The following is a 22364-nucleotide window of genomic DNA, read 5'->3' as shown; positions in this document are numbered from 1 at the left end:
ATGGATTAAACTTTCCAATCACAATATATAAACTGAAAGAATGGATAATAAAAACATAAGTTATCCATATACTGTTTACAAGAGACTCACCTTAGACCCAGGGATATAAACTAGCTGAAAGGTGATAGTTGGACAAAGATGATCCACACAAATGGTAAAAAAGAGTAGTGGTAGCTATACTAATATCAGACAAACAGACTTTAAATGTAAAATAGTTATAAGAGATACGGAAGGCCATTAGATATTAATGAAAGGGACAATCCACCAGGAATATATAGTAGTCATAAGTATCTATGCACCTAACCAGGGTGCCCCAGAATATATGAGAACTTAAGGGAGAACTAGACATCTCTAAAATAACCATTGGAGAGTTCAACATAGTACTTACATCATTAGATAGAACAACTAGACAGAAGATGAACAAGGAAATAGAGAACTTGAACAATATGATAAACAAATTAGATCTAACAGGCATATACAGAACGTTGCACCCAAACTCAGCGTATTATAATTTCTTCTCAAGTGCCCATGGATCTTCCTTCAGGATAGACCACATGTTAAGTCACAGTGTTGCTCTCAATAAATATAAAAGATTGAAATTATATAAAGCACTTTCTCAGATCACAATGGAATGAAATTGGAAATCAGTAATAGACAGGAAAAAAGTAAATTCACAATGGGTGTAGGCTAAACAACACACTCTTAAATAATCAGTGGGTCAAAGAAGAAATTGCAAGTGGAATCAGTAAATATATTGAGACAAATGAAAACGAGAACACAACTTATCAGAACTTATGGGGGGACTTCCGGGAAGATGTTGGACTAGAGACTTCTCGAGAAAAATAGCTGGACAGGCTGAAACAGCCTAGAAAAAGGTCTTCTAGGGTTTAGGACACCACCCAGAAGAGGGACAAAGGAGGGAAATCATACGTACAGAACTGTGAGTTAAACCAGCAGCTGCTGCTGCCAGCAACCTCCCCCAAGCTAAAGACACTTTAGAATTCTTGGGTCTCTGGGCCTATGGTTATAGCCAAAGGGGGCTCCAGGGATCTACCTCCCCAGGAAAGGGGAGAGAGAGGGACACAGCCTATGGCTGACTCAGCTTCTGACCCACAAATTTGGGCTGTTGTCAGGCTGGGTGGGAAAACACCGTGGTTTGCTCTGGGAACTGGCACAGGATTGGAGAAATCTGACCCTTGTAATTTCCCTCCCTTTTAGCTGGGACTGATTGTTGAGGACAGAGGAACCTCCCCAGGAAAGAGGAGAGAGAGGGGCACAGCCTAAGGCTGACTCGGCTTTTGACTCATAAATTTTGTCTGCTGTGTCCCAGGAGATCTATCAGGCCATATGGGGCCATACCATTGTTGCACAGGGAGTTAGCAAGGGACTAAAGATCTACAACCCTCCCAATCTACTTCTCTACTAACTGGGACAGATTGTTGAGGACTCAAAGAGGAGTGGAAATATTTCCTAGCCAGGTAAAGGGAAGGAGGTTCCAGAGAAGACTGGAGAACTGTCTCAGAGAAAGTTTGAATTTCAAAGCTCTTAACCCCCAGGTAGGTAGCTCTTCCAAATTGATCACCTGGTCTGTGTTGCAACAAACACACTCCAACCAGGCATTGAACTGAGAGTTGCCAAAGAGCACCATCTGCTGGCAGATAAAGGAAGTGCACACTAGAAAATTAATAGGTAGGAAAGGCTTTTTCCAGCCTCAACAGCCTCCCTCCCCAAGGCCCTAGAAAGCAAGTCTACAAACAATTACTGGGTCCAGTGCACAGTTTTGAGCAACTAGCAGGGACAATCCTAACAATCCAGGTCCAGCCAAGAATCAAAGAGCAGTGGTAACATACAGCCTTCCTCCACTAAATCCCTATGAAAGAGAAAAATTGAGCATCTGAGTAAACTGCATCCTAATCAGATGCCTAGATATCAGCAAAAAATTATGAACCATACTAAGAAAATAGAAGACATGGTCCAAGAAAAGGAATATATCAAAGCCCCACAAAAGACAGAAGATTTGAGAGAACTAATCAGCAAGATGTGTACAATTTTCAAAATCAAATTGAGTTGAAAGACAATATGGTTAAAGAGCTAAATGACATCAAGAAGACATTGAAAGGTACAAAGAAGGATTTGAAATCCAAAACTTATGGGATACAGTGAGGGCAGTGTTGAAAGGGAAATTTATAACTCTAAATGCCTATATTAAAAAAGAGGAAAGAGCTAAAATCAAAGACCTAACTGAACAACTGGAGAAACTAGAAAAGAACAGCCAACCTTTCCCAAAGCAAGCAGAAGGAAAGAAATAATAAAGATTAGAGCAAAAATAAATGAAATTGTGAACAAAAGAACAACAGAGAAAATCAACAAAACCAAAGGCTGGTTCTTTGAGAAGATCAATAAATCAACAAACCGCAGCCAGACTAACAAAGAAAAAGATGTAAATAAATACAATCAGAAATGAATGGATGAAAATTATGATTGACTTCACAGAAATAAAAAGAATCATAAGAGGATACTATGAGAAAGTGTATGTCAACAAACTAGGCAACCTAGAAGAAATGGATAAATTCCTAAAAACATACAAACAACCTACACTGATGCTACAAGAAGTATAAGAACTTAATAAACCAATCACATTTAAAGAGATTGAATCCATCATCAAAAGTCTCCCAGTAAGGAAAATTCCAGGACCAGATGTCTTCACAGGTTAATTCTATTAAGCATTTTGAAAGAATTACCACCAATCTTGTTTAAACTCTTCCAAAAATTGAAGAGGAGAGAAAATTACCCAACACATTTTATGAAGCTAACATCACGGTAATACAAAAGTCATATAGGGAAACGGACTTTGGCCCAGTGGTTAGGGCGTCCGTCTACCGCATGGGAGGTCCGCGGTTCAAGCCCCGGGCCTCCTTGACCCGTGTGGAGTTGGCCCATGCGCAGTGCTGATGCGCGCAAGGAGTGCCGTGCTACCCAGGGGTGTCCCCCGCATAGGGGAGCCCCATGCACAAGGAGTGCACCCATAAGGAGAGCCACCCAGCGCGAAGGAGGGAGCAGCCTGCCGAGGAATGGCGCCACCCACACTTCCCGTGCCGCTGACAACAGAAGCGGACAAAGAAACAAGACGCAGCAAAAAGACACAGAAAACAGACAACCGGGGGAGGGGAGGGGAATTAAATAAATAAAAATAAATCTTTAAGAAAAAAAAAGTCATATAAAGACAATACAAGAAAAAAAAATACAGGTCAATCTTTCTAATGAACATAGATACAAAACTTCTCAACAAAATACTTGCAAATTGAATCCAACAGCACATCAAAAGATTTATACATCATGTCAAAGTGGGATTTATACCTTGTATACAGGGCTGGCTCAGCATAAGAAAACCAGTCAATATAATACTCCACATTAACAAATCAAGGATAAAAACCATATGATCATCTCAATCAATGCAGAAAAGGCATTCAACAAAATCCAGGATCCTTTCTTGAGAAAAATACCTTGAAAGATAGGAATAGAAGGAAAATTCCTCACTATGATAAAAGGCATATATGAAAAACCCACAGCCAACATCACACTCGATGGGGAAAGGCTGAAAACTTTCCCTTGAAGATTGGGAACAAGACAAGGATGCCCACTGTCTCCATTGTTATTCAACATTGTACTAGAAGTTCTAGCTAGGGCAATTAGACAAGAAAAAAATAAAGACATCAAAATAGGAAAAGAAGAAGCAAAACTCTTATGATTTGCAGATGACACAATCCTATATTTAGAAAATTCTGAAATGTCTTTGACAAAGCTACTTGAGCTAATAAATAAGTTCAGCAAAGTGACAGGATACATGATCAACAGACTAAAATCAGTAATGTTTTTTTATACTAGTATTGAAAAATCTGAAGTACAGGATGTATATGGAGAAAACTATAAAACAATGCCAAAAGAAATTAATGAAGACCAAAACAAATGGAAAGACATTCCGTGTCATGGATTGGAAGACTAAATATCATGAAGATGTCAATCCTACCCAAACTGACTTATAGATATTATGTGATACCAATCAAAATTCCAAACGCCTACTTTACAGATGATTACCAAATTCATTTGGAAGGGAAAGTGCACCCAAGTAGCCAAAAGTATTCTAAAAAACAGGAACAAGAGGGGAGGATTTCACTGCTTGACCTTGAAACATTATAAGCTACAGTGGTCAAAACAGCATGATTCTGGCTTAAAAATAGACACATCGATCACTAGAACAGAACTGAGTCCAGAAATAAACCTCACCTCTATGGCTAACTGGTTTTTGACAAGCCTACCAAGTCCATATTAATAGGAACAAAACAGTCCTTTCAACAAATGGTGCTGGGACACCTGGCTATCTACAACCAAAGGAATGAAGGAGGACACCTAACTTACTCCCTATGAAAGAATCAACTCAAAATGGAAGAAAGATCTAAATATAAAAGTCAGGACCATAAAAGTACTAGAAGAAACCGTAGGAAACATCTTAAAGACCTTGTGGGTAGGTGGTGGTTTTTTGGATCTTACACCCAAAGCATGACCAGCAAAAGAAAATATAGATGAATGGGACCTCCTCAAAAGTAAACACTTTTGCATCTCACGGGACTTTGTCAAAAGGGTGAAAAAGCAGTTGACTCAATGGGAGGAAATATTTGGAAATCACACGTCTGATAAGGACTTAATATCCATGATATATGAAGAGATGTTACAAATCAACAATAAAACAATAAAAACAATAAAAAGACAAATGACCTAACTAAAAAATGAGCAAAAGACTTGAATAGACATTTGCCCAAAGAAGAAATACAAATGGCAACAAAACCACATGAAAACATGTTCAACATCACTTATGACTAGGGAAATGCAAATTAAAACTACAATGAGATACCATTTCATACCTATCAGAATGGTCACTATTAAAAAGACAGAGAACTACAAGTGTTAGAGAGGATGTGGAGAGATAGGAACACTTAGTCACTGTTTGTGGGAATACAGAATGGTACAGTCACTGTGGAGGACTGTTCGGCAGTTCCTAAAGAAGTTGAATATAGATTTGCCACATGACCCAGCAATACTACTGCTGGGTATAAACCCAGAAGAACTGAGAGGAGTGACACAAGTAGACATCTGCACACCAAGTTCATAGCAGCATTATTCACGATTGCCAAAATTTGGAAATAACCCAGAGGTCCATTAACTGATGAGTGGATAAACAAACTGTGGTGCATTCACATGATGGAATATTATGCATCTGTAAGAATAAAGTCATAAAGCATATGACAACTTGGATGAACCTAGAGGATATTATGTTGAGTGAAGCAATCCAGACACAAAAGGACAAATACCATATGATTGTGCTACTATGAACTAACTATATTGTGTAACATATTGTATGATTCCATTTATATAGAATATAAATATAAATCAATTTATTAAATTGAAATTTTATTGGTAGTTATGTATTTCTGGAGAAGGCATGCTAAGAGATGTGGAGTTTTTCTTTTTGGAGTAATGAAATAGTTCCAAATTTTTTTTGTGATGATGTATGTTCAACACTGTGATTATACTAAAAGCCATTGATTATAGACTTTGGATAGATCATAATATATGCGAATATATCTCAGTAAAACTGCTTAATAAATAAATAATTGTGCAAGAATAGCCAGAAATAGCAGCTATGTACAGCAGGGAAACACAGAGATACTGAGAGGTGAAGAATTTTCTTGTTTGCTTGTCTATTTTTTGCTTATCATCATCATTATTATTTAACAATGAAAATGCTTTTATAATGATAGAAGTGATGAATGTACAACTATATGATTATATCAAATACCATTAATTGTACACTTTGGATGAATTGTATGCTTTATTAATATGTATCAATAAAATTGAGTTGTTTAAAAATATATATATATACACATATACATATATATATGAGAAATTAAAAAAAAAAAGAAACGCAACAGAACCTCTTCTGTTTTCTCCCACTTCTGGTCACACTTCCCATTGTGACCAGAAACAAGCTTTTCCGCTTTTTGTTTTCTGATGATTACTTTCCTAATTTTAAATAATATGTTTGGACCAGTATATCTTAAAATAGGATCTATTGACTCTCTGCTTCGAAGAAAGAGGATTTACTTTACTTCTATGCTCTTCAATCATGTTCTTGAAACTAATCCATTCTTGTGGGTGTGGGACCCTTTGAATTGCTTCCGTGAGGTGTGGCCCAAGGTGGGTCTTGGTCTTCTTGCTGAAGTACTTCATAAATGGAGGACTGAAAGGACAGACACATACAGAAAGAGATGAGGCCTGGAGGAGAAGGGAGAGACATGTCTTGTGCATGATTGCCCACATCTGAGCTCAGGGAGGAAGTAGGCCTGGAGGAGAAAAGAGCCCCAGACTGGTAAAATCTCCACTGTGCCTTTCCATATGGCATGAGTCCAGGATCATCAGCGGTGACCTTGTGAGACAGCATCTCTGATAATGCCTTGATTTGGACATTTTCATAGCCTCAGAATTGTAGTTTTTAGCCTAATAAATTTCTGTTATAAAAGCCAATCCATTTCTGGTATATTGCCTTAGCTATCTTTAGCAAACTAAAACAGGGTTTTTGGCAGTTCATGGAATCATTAAAGTTGAAAAAACAACTTGTAAACTTCTAGGAGAACAACACCTACAATTTAGTGACATAACCACGTCAGGATCTCAATCTTGCAATAATTGATATTTCCAATAAATAACTGGATGCCTCTGTCTACATAATGTAAACAATAACAAAAAGGAAGCTAGACATGAAGACTATTTACCTGTGTTGCTCACTTCTGAATCAAAGTCCCACATTAGTGCATTGGATTGGCAAAGCGAGATCATATGTCTGCAACTTAGTTATAAGAAAGACTGGGAATTTGAGTTCTGACTTCTTCTCTTGGTCAGTGGGACCTAAAATGTGAGATAATTATTCTGAAGATGATTAACAGCCATCAAATAACAAATGTCCAATAAACTCTTCCACCTTCCCCTAGATTCTAGCCAACTCCTTATCATGGAAGTTGTCCATAAACTGACACTCTAGGAAACCTTCCTTGACTCCCCTAGGCTAGACTGGATTACCAGATTGTAATGTCATGGAGGTGGGGGCCTTGTCTGTTTTGCTCAGTGCTATATCCTTAGTATCTAACACAGTGCTTAACATACAGTAGTTGCTCCAAATATATCTGTTGAATGTATATAAGGTTATTTCTTCTCCCCTGTAAGAAGACTGTAAACCCACCCTTACTACCCACTGCCATCACTAAGGTAGGTTTAATTTATAACTAGATCATGTGGAAGGCTGTCATATTGGTTACATATTTGGATAATATGCATTTCAAGACTGTACTCTGTCTCAGTGTGCTAAATTATACACATGGAATATCATTCTGTGTCAAGTAACTGTCATAGCCCTGCCTGGCTATTCACGGCAGTCAACGTGTTGCCCATCCATTTACACCAGGTATACTGTATTTATTTATTTATTTTTAAAAGATTTCTTTCTTTCTTTCTACCCTTCCCTCCCCTGTTGTCTGCTCTCTGTGTTCATTCCTTGTGCATTCTTCTGTATCTGTTTATATTCTCATTAGGTGGCTATGGGAACAGATCCTGGGACCTTCCCAAGTGGAAGAGGTGATCCTTATCTTGCGCCACCTCATCTCCCTGGCCTACTGCATCTCTTACCATCTCTGTGCCTCTTTTTGTTGCATCATCTTGCTGCGCCAACTCTCCATGTGGGCCAGCACTCCTGCACGGGGCTGCTCCCCACTAGGGCCAGCTTGCTGCGCAGTCCAGCTTGCCTTCACCAGGAGGCCCCAGATAACGAACTTTGGACCTCCTGTATGGTAGATGGGAGCCCAATTGCTTGAGCCACATCTGCTTCCCATGTATTTAAATTTCATATGTGAAAAACCCCTTCAAAAATTAACACAGCCCTTTTGACCTTACTAATTTTATGAAGTGGAGGTAAGTAAGTCAGATTCATAGAAACCAGCCAAAATTGATAATGCCATAAACAAATACCAACAATACTGGTCATATTTGTCAGGCTTGCTTTACAATTTACAAAGTTCTTTCTTATTCATCATGCTGATGAACATCAGAACAATTCTGCCCAGAAGTCAGGTCAGGGATTATCTCATTTTACAGAGGAGAAAGCTGAAGTTCAATGAGGGTAAGTGACTTAACAATGAAGAGTGGACCGGTCAAGGCAGAAAGTCTGACCTTCCAGGTTGTATTGTCCAGGGCATTTTATACCTCACCCTGCAGATGGAGTGACATCGAGGCAAGGATTGATCCCATTCTGGAAAGGCAGGAGCAGTGAATCCACAAAGAATGTCCCTCTTTGGCTCAGCCAGCCTAGTATCATGGAACAATAGCCTGAAAGCCTGAGGGAGCCTCGGGTCAACAGAACTGTTCTGAGGACTCAGCTTTACTCATAGAGGAGCAGTTTGTTTGGAATGAGAAGATGGAGCATGGCCCTGAGTTGTGTTTGTGCCCCGGTTCCCTGAGAGGTTTTTGGCCGGTGTGGAAGAGAGGCCGATTGACAGCCCTACATACGGCTGGCGGTGACCATGTGGAAAGCTCCTCTGTGGCTTGGAGCCAACATCATTAGGTGCCTGAATAAGTCAGGCCCTGTGCTAGTTAGTCCCTGGAGGGTACAGAGATGACTAGAATATGGTTTGGCTGTCCCCTTTTGTATGTATGTGGGTGGGTGCTGTTCTGACAAGTTTTACTTTCTCCTTTATTTGAAATATTAGTACGACACTCTGAAAGCATGGCAGTCAATCTTGTTTTGAAAGTAAACATCTTCAAGGTCAGGCTTCTTGGGACTCTTGCGGCTGATACAGTGTGATTTGTGTGTGCCTATGAGCCAAGGAAGTTTAAAAGTCATGAGAAGGTCTCGTTGACCATTCTTTGTTTTCTTTCTTTAATTTCCTTGGTCTTTTATTCTGGGCACAAAACGTTTAGCTATAGTGATTATTTATATACCATGATTAATCGAATTTAGGAATTGTTTGGACTCTATCAAGGCAGCAAGAATAACAGGTGAAATGCTGGCCGGGCATTATCAAGCAATAAAACTCTAGTTAACTTTATTATTAAAGACAAGTGCTGTCACCCAAATCTAAGACCTGAGGAAATCTCTGAGGAACACTCGTCATTCTCTGGCATAAATCCCCTAGGTAAATGGCTTGTCATGAGACATCGAGTTATTAGTTCAAGGTTATTAGGTGCAATTAAGCAAAGAGGAGGTTTACAATTGTCAACATTGGCTCAATTCACTGTAATCAAATTTATAAGATGCAAAACTATTTCGCCTTGTGGCTTACAAGCAAAAACATTGTAGACTGTATAGTTCAGCCTCTTTGCTCCCTCCAATCTGCTGTTCCTTGCTCTTGTTCTTTCAGTTTCCCAACTCTACTCTTGCTATAGGGCCTTTAATTACTATTATTTGGATTTTTTAATTTAGAGAAGTTGTACATGTACAGAAAAATCAGGCATAAAATACAGAATTCTTATATCACTCCTATTATTAATATCTTGCATTAGGGTGATGCATTTGTTACAATTAATGAATATTATAATTGTGCTATTAACTATAGTCCATAGTTTACATTAAGTTTCCCTGATTGTGTTATACAGTCCTATGGGTTTAAAAAAATTTTTTATTTGAGTAACATATATATATATATGTATCTATATATATACCTTAACATTTGCCCTTTTAATCATATTAAAATATATAATTCAATCCCATTAATTGCATTCCCAATGTATTGTGCTACCATCACTTCCATCCATTAACAAAACTTTTCCATCACCCCAAATAGAAACTCTGTACTAATTATGCATTAACTCCCCATTCCATATCCTTACCCTGGCCCCTGGAAATTGATATTCTAGTTTCTGACTCTGTAAATTTGCTTATGCTAATTATTTTATATCAGTGAGATCATACAATAGTTGTCTTTTTACATCTGGCTTATTTCATTCAACATGACGCATTCAAGGTTCATCCATGTTGCCACATTTATCAGAATTTCATTCCTTTTTAAGACTGAATAATGCTCCATTTTGCATATACACCTTATTTTGCTCATCCATTCACTGGTTAATAGACACTTGGATTGCTTCCATCTTTTAGCAACTGTGAATACTGCTGCTATGAGCATCACTGTGCAAATATCTGTTTGAACCTCTGCTTTCAATTCTTCTGGGTATACACCTAGAAGTGGGATTGCTGAGCCATGTGGTAATTCTACACTTAACTTTCTGAGGAACCATACAGGGCCTTTTTTTGGTGTTCTTTTTTTAAAAAATTATATTTATTTATTTATTTATTTATTTTTTAAAAAGATTTATTTATTTATTTAATTGCCCCTTCCTCCCCCGGTTGTCTGTTCTTAGTGTCTATTTGCTGCGTCTTGTTTCTTTGTCCGCTTCTGTTGTCGTCAGCGGCACGGGAAGTGTGGGCGGCGCCATTCCTGGGCAGGCTGCTCCCTCCTTCGTGCTGGGCAGCTCTCCTTACGGGCGCACTCCTTGCGCGTGGGGCTCCCCTACGCAGGGGACACCTTTGCATGGCACGGCACTCCTTGCGCGCATCAGCACTGCGCGTGGGCCAGCTCCACACGGGTCAAGGAGGCCTGGGGTTTGAACCGCGGACCTCCCATGTGGTAGACGGATGCCCTAAGCACTGGGCCAAGTCCGTTTCCCCTAAAAAATTATATTTATTTATTTACTTATTTTACTTTTTAAAAGATACTTAGATTGCATAAATGTTACATAAAAAATGTAGGGGATTCCCGTATCCACCATTCTCTACCCCTCCCACACTTTTCCACATTAACAACATATTTCATTAGTGTGGTACATTTGTTACAATTAATGAACATATTGGCGCATTGCCACTAAGTGTGTATTATAGTTTATATTATAGTTTAAACTATCTCCCACACATTTTTGTAAGTTATGACAAAATATATAATGGCCTGTATCCATCACTGCAACATCATTCAGGACAATTCCAATGTCCCAAAAATGCCACCATATTACACTTATTTTTTTAAAGATACTTAGGTTACATAAATGTTCCATAAAAAATATAGGGGATTCCTATATGCCCCACTCCCCATACCTCCCACATTTTCCCAGGTTAACAACATCCTTCATAAGTGTGGTACATTCACTGCAATTGATGAATACATTCTAGAGCATTGTACTAAACATGGACTACATTATAGTTTACACCTTCTCCCACCCAATTCTATAGGGTTATGGCAAGATTTATAATGACCTGTATCTGTTGTTGCCATGTCATTCAGGACAATTCCTAAGTCTCGAAAATGCTCCCGCATTACACCTGTTTTTCCCTTTCCCTGCCCTCAGAACCTCCAGTGGCCACTGCCTCCACATCAATGAAATAATTTTTCCCATTGCGAGAATCACAATAAGTCTATAGTAGAATACCAGTAAGTCTACTTTGTCCATAGTTCATTCTCCAATCCTGAGGATTCTGGGATGGTGATGTCCACTCCACCTGTAATTGAGAGGGAACTGCGATCCATTAGGGCCAATGGATGGGGCTCTCTTTCTTGCAGTTGTAGACTCTTGGTTCCTTGGTGTGGTAGTTATCCATCATCACCTCGTTAGTTGTCCTGGGTGAGACCAATGAACTGGAGAGTAGGTGTTACAACTCTGTTGAGATTTGTGGCCCAGCTGGCACATGGACAGCCCAAAGATTTAAGTCTCTTAGACATATACTTACCAACTCTAGCAGTAATTATAGGTTCAAATGGGACAGAAGAGCCATGTGTAGGGAAACCACAACTGAGTCGAACTCTGTCACCCTGAGGAGCATAAATTCCAAAGTAGGGTAGGGGCCATTTTAAAAACACCTTGGGAACTTGACTTCGGCTTTCTCCTTTGGATGTGATTTTTGGTAGTTCCTTTGAGGAAGTGACATGATGCCGAGTCCTTAAAGACTAGAAGCAGTAAGCCAGACAGAGAGTGGACATCCACATCCAAAGCAAAGAGAGTAACACGTACAGAGGTCCAGAGGCCAGTGGAGATATTACAGTGGGGCCTGAACTAGAAAGGCTAAGGACGAACATCCAAACTGGACATCAGGATGCAAAAGGTCCAGATAGACATTAGGGTATCTGGAGAGAGAGGAAGAAGAAGTGGATGGTCAGTGTCTAAAAGATCTAGCAAGAGGTAACAGATGGAAAGCACAGCAGAAGAATGAAGTAGACAACATGTGTAGGTTTGGATTAGGAAGCAGGCAGTGTCCATTTGCTACAGCATCGGCTAGGAGAGACCAATGAAGAGAATGCCCTAGTAAGCCCTGTGCCAGAGATGGGGAAATGGAAGTGGACTGAGCATGGCTGGAGGGGCCAGTCTTGGAACCATGGAAGAAGGCTAATAGGTGGAATGAGGCCCAAGGCCAGAGCAGAAGGAGCCAGAAGCAGCAGCAAGTTGATAAGATGAGCTCCTTGAATGTCCCTGAGGATGGGATAGGGACTGGGATTTGGGGTAGGGTTTGAACTTACTGGGGGTAAGGTAGAGGTTGATGACTCAAACAATATTAGATCAAAACATATTCATACCCCAGAAAGGCTAATAATTTGCCCCTTCCACTATTTTTCAAATATTTAAGATCTACTTATAAAGAAGGTTTAGTGCTGCATGTGAAGAGGGAACAGTTTTTCGTCTGATGTCCCAGCAATTCCATGGTGACTGCATACAGTCATTGCCAAAACTGCAGCTAGTGAGGTCGACTCTTTTTAGCACATATACCACAGACCGGTCAGAAGGATGCTGTCCTCGTGCAAGGCCCTGAACGCCAGCTGGGCCAGGCAGTAAGTCTTGTTTCTGGCTGGTGAGGGAGTCCAGGGTAGGGTGGGGTGGGGGACTTCTGGGAGTCCCAGGGAGGAACTAGGGAGACCAGGATGGGGTGAAGACACTTGTGAGGCTCAGGGTAACCAGAATGGAAATGTTTCAGGATATTACACTGGGGCATGTCTATTAAATATCGGCCTTGGATTTGCCATCCATTAGAGCAGTAGTTCTTAACTTTTTTGTGCCACGGACCCCTTTGCCAGTCAGGTGAAAACCACAGACCCCTTACTAAGTTCACAGTATACTGTGTATTATTTAATAAATATATCACACGTCCTCACAAGAATAATATTTTTGTGAATTTCAATTCAAGCTAAAGGACCCCTAGTTAAGAACCTCTGCATTAGAGTTTGGTGCCCTGGGAAGCTACTTAGCTGTCCTATTTCTTAATCCAGCTCTGGGTCCCCAGTGACAGTGAAAGGAGATGTGCAGGGGCAGAAAAGCAGACAAAAATAAGTCCACATGTGGTATGTTTATCCTTGAGAAGGAAAACACATACGTACACACACAAGTGTGCTTATGTGCATGTACAGGTCAGTTTTCATGGATTATAGAACCCCAGATTCCCTTTCCCTGAGCCTCTGTATTCCCTTTCACCTACAAGACCAAGAAGGATATGTCTCGGGATTCAGATTCACTTGACCATGAAAACAAATCTAAGCATTGCTCAAGTTGTCAAGTCAGTGGGAGAAAGGTGGAAATGATCCTCGGTGGCCAAAGTGCTGCTGCATTTTTAAAACATTGGTGGTGAGCCAAAGGTTTAAAAATGTCATCACTCTTTTCTTTGGAGCAAAGTGCCTGATTTCTTTTAAGTCATGGAAAGGAATTTGTAACTTTTACCCTATATCAGAGGTTGCTATGCAGTTCACTAGGGAAGCCCTGCTGGGAATATTTGAGTGGTCACCCCCTGTGCCTCTGCCCGCCAGCCTGGGCTGAGATTTCATCTAAACCCTTCTTACATACAATTGTCTCAGAAGGGAGAGAGACCAATGCATCCTGTGATAGTGGTTTTAACACAACTTATTACATTCTTATGGATGAATTTCATTGGATATTTATTCAATTTTGAAACTACTTATTCTTTCAGAACATTCCTCATCATTTATTTTTTTAAGGTACAGAGTTACATTTTTTAAAAAGATTTATTTATTTATTTTTATTTCTCTCCCCTTCCCCCCACCGTTGTCTGCTTTCTCTGTCCATTCGTTGTGTGTTCTTATGTGTCCGCTTGCATTCTTGGCAGTACCGGGAATCTGTGTCTTTTTTTGTTGTGTCATCTTTCTGCATCAGCTCTCCGTGTGTGCGGCACCACTCCTGGGCAGGTTGCGCTTTTTTCGCTCAGGGCGGCTCTCCTTACAGGGTGCACTCCTTGTGCATGGGGCTCCCCTATGCGGGGGACACCCCTGCGTGGCATGGCACTCCTTGTGTGCATCAGCACTGCGCATGGGCCAGCTCACCACACGGGTCAGGAGGCCCTGGGTTTGAACCGCGGACCTCCCATACGGTAGGCGGACGCTCTGTCAGTTGAGCCAAATCCACTTCCCAGAGTTATATTTGATAGCAAAATGTTACACTTCGAGATTGAATTATAAATGATTCTACTTCTCCCAATTTTTGTACTTTTTTTTCTATTATTGACAACCATGATGTGTAAAATGTAATCTTAACAACTGAGTCTTTCTCCTTTCTGTAATTTCTTTGTCTGCTAGGAAACAATTGTGCAGAGAAGAAAGCTCACCTAGCATAAGATTCGAGTTTGTAGTATTGTTTCTTTTTTCCTTCTTCTTCCATTTTTTTTTCCTTGAGAAAAATCACAAAATAGGTGAAATTTATCTAAATCAATCCCTGTCTTTAAATGCCCCATCTCCCTTTTCTCTTAGTTTCTGGGACCCTCAACAGGCTTCTGGCTACCTATGTTTGCCACAGGCTTTTCCTCTCTGGGAAATTGCCCTATACTCTAGAGCTCCTTTATCATCTTGTCCATTCATCAGTGCACTATTCACCTATAGTTCTATTAACCTCAAGCTGATGAAGTGATGGGAATTTTGTGTGTCCTTGCCTCAACATCAGGTATTCGTGTTACCTGGTCATTAGTTTTATTGGTCCTGAAACAAATCACCACAAATTTAGTGGTTTAAAGGACCACCAATTTATTACCTGACAATTTTGTAGGTCAGAAGTTTGGTTCAAGTCTTAATGGACTAAAATCAAGGTGATGGCATACTACGTTCCTTTCTGGAGGTTGCAGGTAAGAATCCATTTCCTGCTCGTTGGGTTGTTGGCCAAATTCAGTTCCTTGTGGCGGTAAGCCTAAATTCCCGCATTTTTTGCTGGCTGTCACTTGAAAGCCACTCCCCAGTTTCAAGGGGTCATTACATTTCTTAGCTCATGGCCCCCCCTTCTCCATCTTGAAAGCTGACAACAGTGAGCTGTGTATCCTTCTCATGTTGCATCTCTCTGACCCAGTCTTCTGCCACCATTTTCTATTTCTAAGGACTCATAGGATATATTGGCCCTTTCGAGATAATCCAGGAAAACCTCCCCATCTCCAGACCCTAAGCATAAATCACATCTGCAAAGTTCCCCTTCTGTGTAAAGTAACACTCACAGGTTCTGGGGGTCGGCATGTGGGTATCTTTGGGAGACCATTATTCCACCTGCCACACCTGGAGTCCATGGCCTTACTCCATCCACTCCAGTCTTTCCTCTTTCCCTCCTGCCTTCCTTCTTTCTTACATACTATTGAGCAACCACTGCACAGATACTTAGAGGCATTAAGAGTACAAAGATGACAAAGGCACTTTAAGCTCACTGAAAGTAGTTTTTCTACAGATAATAGACTTATTGGTGAGTATGGGCACTGCGTTTGTTATAATAATGATGATGCAAACGTAGTCTCTTCTCCTATAACTTCTGCATCTTCGATGCTAATTAGCTCAGGTGTGGTTGGCAAATAGGAGAATGCGGTCAGTGTAGGGCGGGGGGAGTTGTGTTGGCTAACACACAATTTTCCCATTAGAGCCAAGCTTGCTTATAATTAGAGAAAAAGCATCACAGTATACTAAGATAAAAGCTAAAAAATTTGCAGTAATGCCACCCTTTTGTGCATTAAGTGTCTTACTGAGTGCTTTTAAGAACTTCTATACTTTCCATTATGTTAAGCCCTCTCAGAAGTTTTAAGTAGTGATGACGAAACCTAAAGTTAGTTGCCTCCTGTTACCTCTGGATTATATTTTTAATTTTGGTTAAATTGATTTCTATGCAAGAGAACATGTTCAAGGACATTCATCTCAAATGAGGAGGTATGACTCCAGTGTCAAAGGCTACAGAAATTGGAATGACTGAAATCGTCTGGAAAATACCCAAATCTAAGGGTACGTGCATATTTTCTTATTCAGATTGCAATAAGTTTTATTAGGGCTCTGATTTCAAAGGTGCAATAGTTTTGAATATTCTGTCCTTACCCCTATTTTTCCCAAGGGCCTCTTCTTCTTTTATGTTTCATTTTTACAATATGTGTGTGTGCGCATGCGCATGTGCGCACACGTGCACAAGACTGAAGAAGGACAAGCGCTACAGCCAGATTTGATTCAGGAAGAAGTCTGAAATAGCCATGGTTATGGATTTCTTCCAGTGAAGTTATGTGTTCCAAAAGCCCATCTTTTACTTGTCCTTTATAAGTGAATGTTTCCTCTCCAAGGGGCACAAATGCAGTTGCTATTACTACTAAGAGCCTGCACTATATTGTTTAGCTTTCTAAGGGGCAGGAATGTTATCACTTTATTCCTTAGAATGTGTAATTCTTTTTATGTTGATTGGTGTTCAGTCTTGTAACACTGTCTCCTGTTACCTTAGGTACTCTGCCTACAATACAAATTTTAAAATACTACATGGAGAGGACACTCTTTCCAAAGCTACATTTCACTCTGAATTCCAAATTTAAGTCTGCCACTAGCTTACATGAGAAAGGAACTTTGTCTTTCTAAGTTTGTACCCTAGTTTACTAAACAAATGTGGACAAAATTCAATTCATATTGTCTGAACCTTTGTTGGGAGAAGATGAGTTCATTGGCCAAATTAACTTAATTGTAGCTGTCCCTCTTACTTAACAGGTACATTTATATCCAGTTCTTGGATTTGGCCTGTCTATACACATCTAACTAAAGAGAAGTATACAAGGCTTTACTACCAATTTTTGGAACAACTTGTTAGACTCTATAGTATGCATATTCTTTTTTTTAAATGAAAACTTTATTGAAGTATATCATTCATAAAGGAATGAACATAAACTCTAAGTATGTAGTGGAAGTATGAACTTACAAAACAAACATGCATATCATCATAGAGGGCTCCCATAAATCTCCCCACCACCAACACCTTGCCTTGTTGTGAACATTTGTTACAAACTATGAAATATCATTGCCAAAATATTACTACTAACCATAGCCTATATCTTATATTTGGTGTATTTTCCTCCAATCCACCTGACTATTAACACCCTGTATTAGTACTATATATCTGTTATAGTTCATGAGAGAATGTTCTCATATTTGTTCTGTTTACCACAGTCCATCTTCTACCACAGGATTCCCTGTGTTTTATAGTCCCATGCTTCATACAATCCATTCAAAATGTACACTCAGTGGCTCTCATTTTCACACTGAGGTGTGCTGTCATCACCTCACTCAATTTTAGAATGTTTTCATTGCTCCAAAAAGAATAATCCCATATTTCCATATAATCCCTATTGTTGTTTCTTAGAATAGATTTAATATTTTCTTTGCCATTGTTGCAAAATATTATATTACTCTTAACAGTTGACCATAGTTCTGTTTTTCTCATGTATCACCATATTCTTAACACTTTGAAAAAAAAGATTCTTATATTTATACTATTAACCACAATCTTCATCCACCACTAAAATCACTGTCATACATTCCCTAGATTATTCTCTTTCTTCCTTTCAATCAACATTTATGTCCACAGACTACTTTCAGGCACAATCACATTTTAAAAATCAGCTCTGTTAGCTTTACTCATGTGCTACCATCAACTCTATTCATTTCCACATTTTTACAATGAACCTTATTAAAAATTTTACTACAGTATGCATATTCCTAATGTGTGTGGGCCTAATGCAAGGTTAGCCTCTCTGTCTTCGTCTCACGTAATCAGATTTACCTGAAATCCTCTTATCTGTCTCTCCTATAGCCAACACTTCTAGGTCATGCCCTCTCCTCCCTTATGCCCACAGGTTGTTTCAAACCAGGGCACAGAACAAACAACCACTCCCCTGGGGTCAGGGCCACAGTCCTTTCCTTAGGAACACTGCTTGGCTCTTCTTTCCGCAGAAGACCTCTGGGCCTGAAGGCTGATTTGCTCCTCTTTGTTTAACAGGCACCTGGGTCCTTAATTTGTTGAATGTATGAATAAGGACCCTGCTACCTACCTCAGGCCAGTCTCCAAATCCTGCGCCTGAAGTGATTCAAAGGGCATTATTTTAGCCACCTAAGATAAATGTCTTAATAAAGTATCTCTAGAATAAAATTTAAAGTCATCTACTGCCTACTACTTATCATTCTGCCTTATTGTGGATAGAGTGCATTCATTTTTCAAGGTAGATGACTCATAAGATAACTTAAGAGTTTAGCCACGAAAATCCCTGCAGCATATGCAGAATGAAGATTAAATAAGATTAAATTTAAGGCAATAATAATACCCTGTCATGAGAAAATGAATATATTCATCAAGGTACTTTATTCGAAAGGTAATTGAGTCACCATTTCTATTCACATTACCATCCGAACATTGTAAAACTAAATTATAAACTATGGGATTGTAATATGCTTTTTTGAAGAATCAGTGTTACTGGTCAGACTTGTATATGAGATTGTTTGTAAAATAAGTTATCCTTTCAATAGTAAGAAAGCATTACATTATATTTATGGACACATGATACTATTTTTATTGTTGCTAAATAGAGGTACAATATCTTGTCCTCAAATTTTTATTAGAAAATTCTGAGGATGGATTTTTTTTCAGTATTTCTTTCAAACCAAACCTAAGAACATGACTATCTTGGGCCACAAACCTAGAGATGCAGAAATTATGTTTTATTTTTTTTTCTATAACTGACTTCTGTCTTAAGTCCCAATTCTACCTATCTTGAGTTCCAAATCCACCTACTGGGAGTTATGTACTTTTAAAAATTCAGGAAAAAATTCCATCAAATTATGGTTTTATTAGTCAATTCTGAAGTTCTATCTTTCTTCTTCAAAGTTTATCAACTATCTGGAGGTAGAAAGGTAGCTTTATGTTACATGCAGATAGAGGGGAGTAGAGAGAAAGCTCTGGTCCTCGGTCAGTGTTTGTCTTGGTTGGCATGTCCTTCTCATTAAAAAAAATCAGTCTTCTATGTTATAGCTGCTGGATTCTATGCTCCTGTGTAAGTAAAGCCAGAGGAATTCTAATCAGCAGCAGATGAGAGAATTGCTAATAGAAAAAGTAGGAGGTTGGCTATCAATCAAGTTGAGGCTCATCCCACAGAGAGAACTCAGTATTTGTTGAATGAGTGAATGAATAACTGAATGAGCAAAAAAAGTAAATGCCTTCATTGCTGCACTTTTGAAGGGAGAAGTTATTTGCTTCCTCCCCTCATGCCAGAACTGCTCTAAGATTATTTGTCACCTGTTCTCTTCTCCTTGGCTGTCAGAGGACTTGTTGCTTGGTTTTCCAAACCACCATTCCTAATTTGTACTGCCCTTGCCACTGCTCTTTGTTCTTCCCGTTTTTTTTTTTCTTTCTGTATTTCCTGTTTCTTTTTCTGTGACTCCACTTACCTAAGAAAAGTTTAATATTTTATTGCCATTTTTTCGCTGATCAGAGTAAAACTACTGGTCCCAGCACAAGGGACATAATTGTGTTCTTTGCCTCCACCTGACTGTGTTGTGTATCTGCTGATTCCATACTAAAGTGACCTGTTGTAGTGATCTCTCCAGTTCCGGGGCACAATAAGGAAGATTCTGAGAAACCAGATATTCTATTCACTATCTTGGATTGGATAATCAGTATCTGGGTACAGGTTGGCTGTGGTAGGCCTGTAGTTTGTTCGGCTGCTATTTTAGTTACCTTGGCTGCTCAAAGCAAATGCCGTGCAATGGACTGCTTTAAACAATGGGAATTTATTAGCTCATGGTTTTGAGGCTGGGAAAAAGTCCAAATCAAGGCGTTATCAAGGCAATGCTTTGTTCCCAAAGGCTGTGGCATTCTGGGTGAGGCTGCCAGCTATCCTTGGCCCTGGGCTCCTCCATGTGCACAGGGCAGCCTCTCTTCTCTTCAGGGTTTTGTTTACATCTAGCTTCTTGCTCCCTGTGGCTTTCTCACCCGATGTCTGAATTTCATTCTGCTTATAAAAGGACTCCAACAATAGGATTAAGACCCATTTTGATTAAGATGGGCCATACCCTAACTGAAGTAACCTCATCTAAAGGGCTTTCTTACAGTGGATTCACACCCACAGGAGTGGATTAAGTTTAAGAACATGTGTTTCTGGGGTTCATATAACTGCAAACCATCACAGACACAAACCTATGAACACAGGTTGGAAAAAGGAGACCAAAGAATAAGCAGCACCAAAGAACTGTTTGTCAAAATCTATGAATTATGTAGTCCAGTCTAACTACAGTAGCAGACCATGCCACACACTGATCTGTCTCCTACATTTGCAGAAGGCTCTAGATTTTACTTTCCCTCGGAGTTTGGTTGACAGCTAATTAATTTGTAGATTTTGATGGCCCTGCTCATTCTTCATCAGTGAAAACAGACACAAGATGTAAAGCATAGTGAAGTCTGATTAACAGAACCAAATTCACCCCCATTCTCAAGCTGACATTTCAACAAGGACAGAATTATTGCTTAGAAAATTACTTTCAGATAATCACCTCTCCAAGTCATGCCTTCAATTAGAAGAAAGGCTCACTTAATTACTATAAGGCAACTAATTAAATGTAGACCATAATTTAATTATCCTGGCTTTTACTTACCTGAAACCCTTTCTTAGAAATAATTTCATGGATGCTATTTATAGATTCAAAGAGATATTTTTGAAAGGATAGAAAGAAAAGTGATAGAAATTAAGCACAACAAAATATTTTGAGATAGCGGCCGCTGAGACACCGGGGTGGGGCCCTGTCCCAGTGCCACCCTTGTCCACTCCCCCAGCCAGGCCGCCCCTTCTTTCCTTCCTCCCTCCATCTGGGGGCGGGACTAGCGAGGTTCCTAGGATACCAAGGACCTCCTCGGACCCTGAGGAGGAGAGCCAGGACAGGTAACAGAAAATCAGTGCGTGGGGACTGCGCTTCTGGGAAAACCTCCTTAGCTGCATATTTTGCTCAAGAAATTTTGGGAAACAGTACAAATAAATTATAGGACTGGATTTCCTTTTGAGAAGGATAACATTGCCAGGAAACTTGAATGTTTCTCTTTAAGTTTGGGACGTAGGTGGGCAGACAATAGGAGGCAAGATGTTGGGTAAATATATCTATGGAGCACAGGGAATGCTCTTGGCATATGATATTACACATTACCAAAGCTTTGAGAATTTAGAATATTGGTATACTGTGGTGAAGAAAGTAAGTGAGGAATCAGAAACTCAGCCACTGGTTGCCTTGGTGGGCAATAAAATAGATTTGGAGCATAAGTGAAGAGTAAAACCTGAAAAACACTTAAGGTTTTGCGAGGAAAATGGTTTTAGTAGCCACTTTGTCTCAGCAAAGACAGGGCACTCTGTCTTCCTGCATTTTCAGAAAGTTGCTGTTGAAATCATTGGAATCAAATTAAACCAAACAGAACAGTCATAGCATATTGTCAGGGCAGAAATAGTGATGTATCTGGAAGATTATTGACATATCAGCCCTGTCCAGAATAGAATCTGTTCAGTACAGTAATGCAGAGAGTGGTGAAGACAGATGTTTTAAACTCCAGCTGTAGTTGTCAAGAACTGGTAACCTTCCTAGAAGCTCTATATGTGCAGTTTATGAGTACATTTTTCCTTTGTGTTGATAGTTCTGCCTGCCCTTCACCTTTTTGTGGGCTAGAGGACCGGTAGGGACTTAATCAGTGACAATCTCTGAGCTCAGTTAACACATTTCCTCCTAACTTGCTTCACTGTTAAGTGCTGCCTCACAGCCACAGGCAGCTCCTTGGACAGGAAAGAATTCAACTTTAGGACCACACACATTGAAATCAGATGGGAAACCCATTCTCTAGAATGAGACAGCTTCATTTAAAAAGAAATGGGGGAAGCGGATGTGGCCCAGTGGTTAGGGCATCCACCTACCACATGGGAGGTCCGGGGTTCAAACCCCGGGCCTCCTTGACCCATGTGGAGCTGGCCCATGTGCAGTGCTGATGAG

At 39.8% G+C, this 22364-nt stretch overlaps 1 pseudogene; it reads left to right on the top strand.

Moving 5' to 3' along the window:
• Positions 1–16255: 16255 nt before the first annotated feature.
• LOC101439246 (ras-related protein Rab-28 pseudogene) lies at positions 16256–21896 on the top strand (annotated as a pseudogene).
• Positions 21897–22364: the final 468 nt, after the last annotated feature.

This window comes from Dasypus novemcinctus, chromosome 2 (assembly GCF_030445035.2).
Source record: "Dasypus novemcinctus isolate mDasNov1 chromosome 2, mDasNov1.1.hap2, whole genome shotgun sequence".
NCBI lineage: Eukaryota > Metazoa > Chordata > Mammalia > Cingulata > Dasypodidae > Dasypus > Dasypus novemcinctus.
The sequence above is the reverse complement of the archived record's forward strand: the minus strand, read 5'-3'. Positions and strand labels throughout refer to the sequence as shown.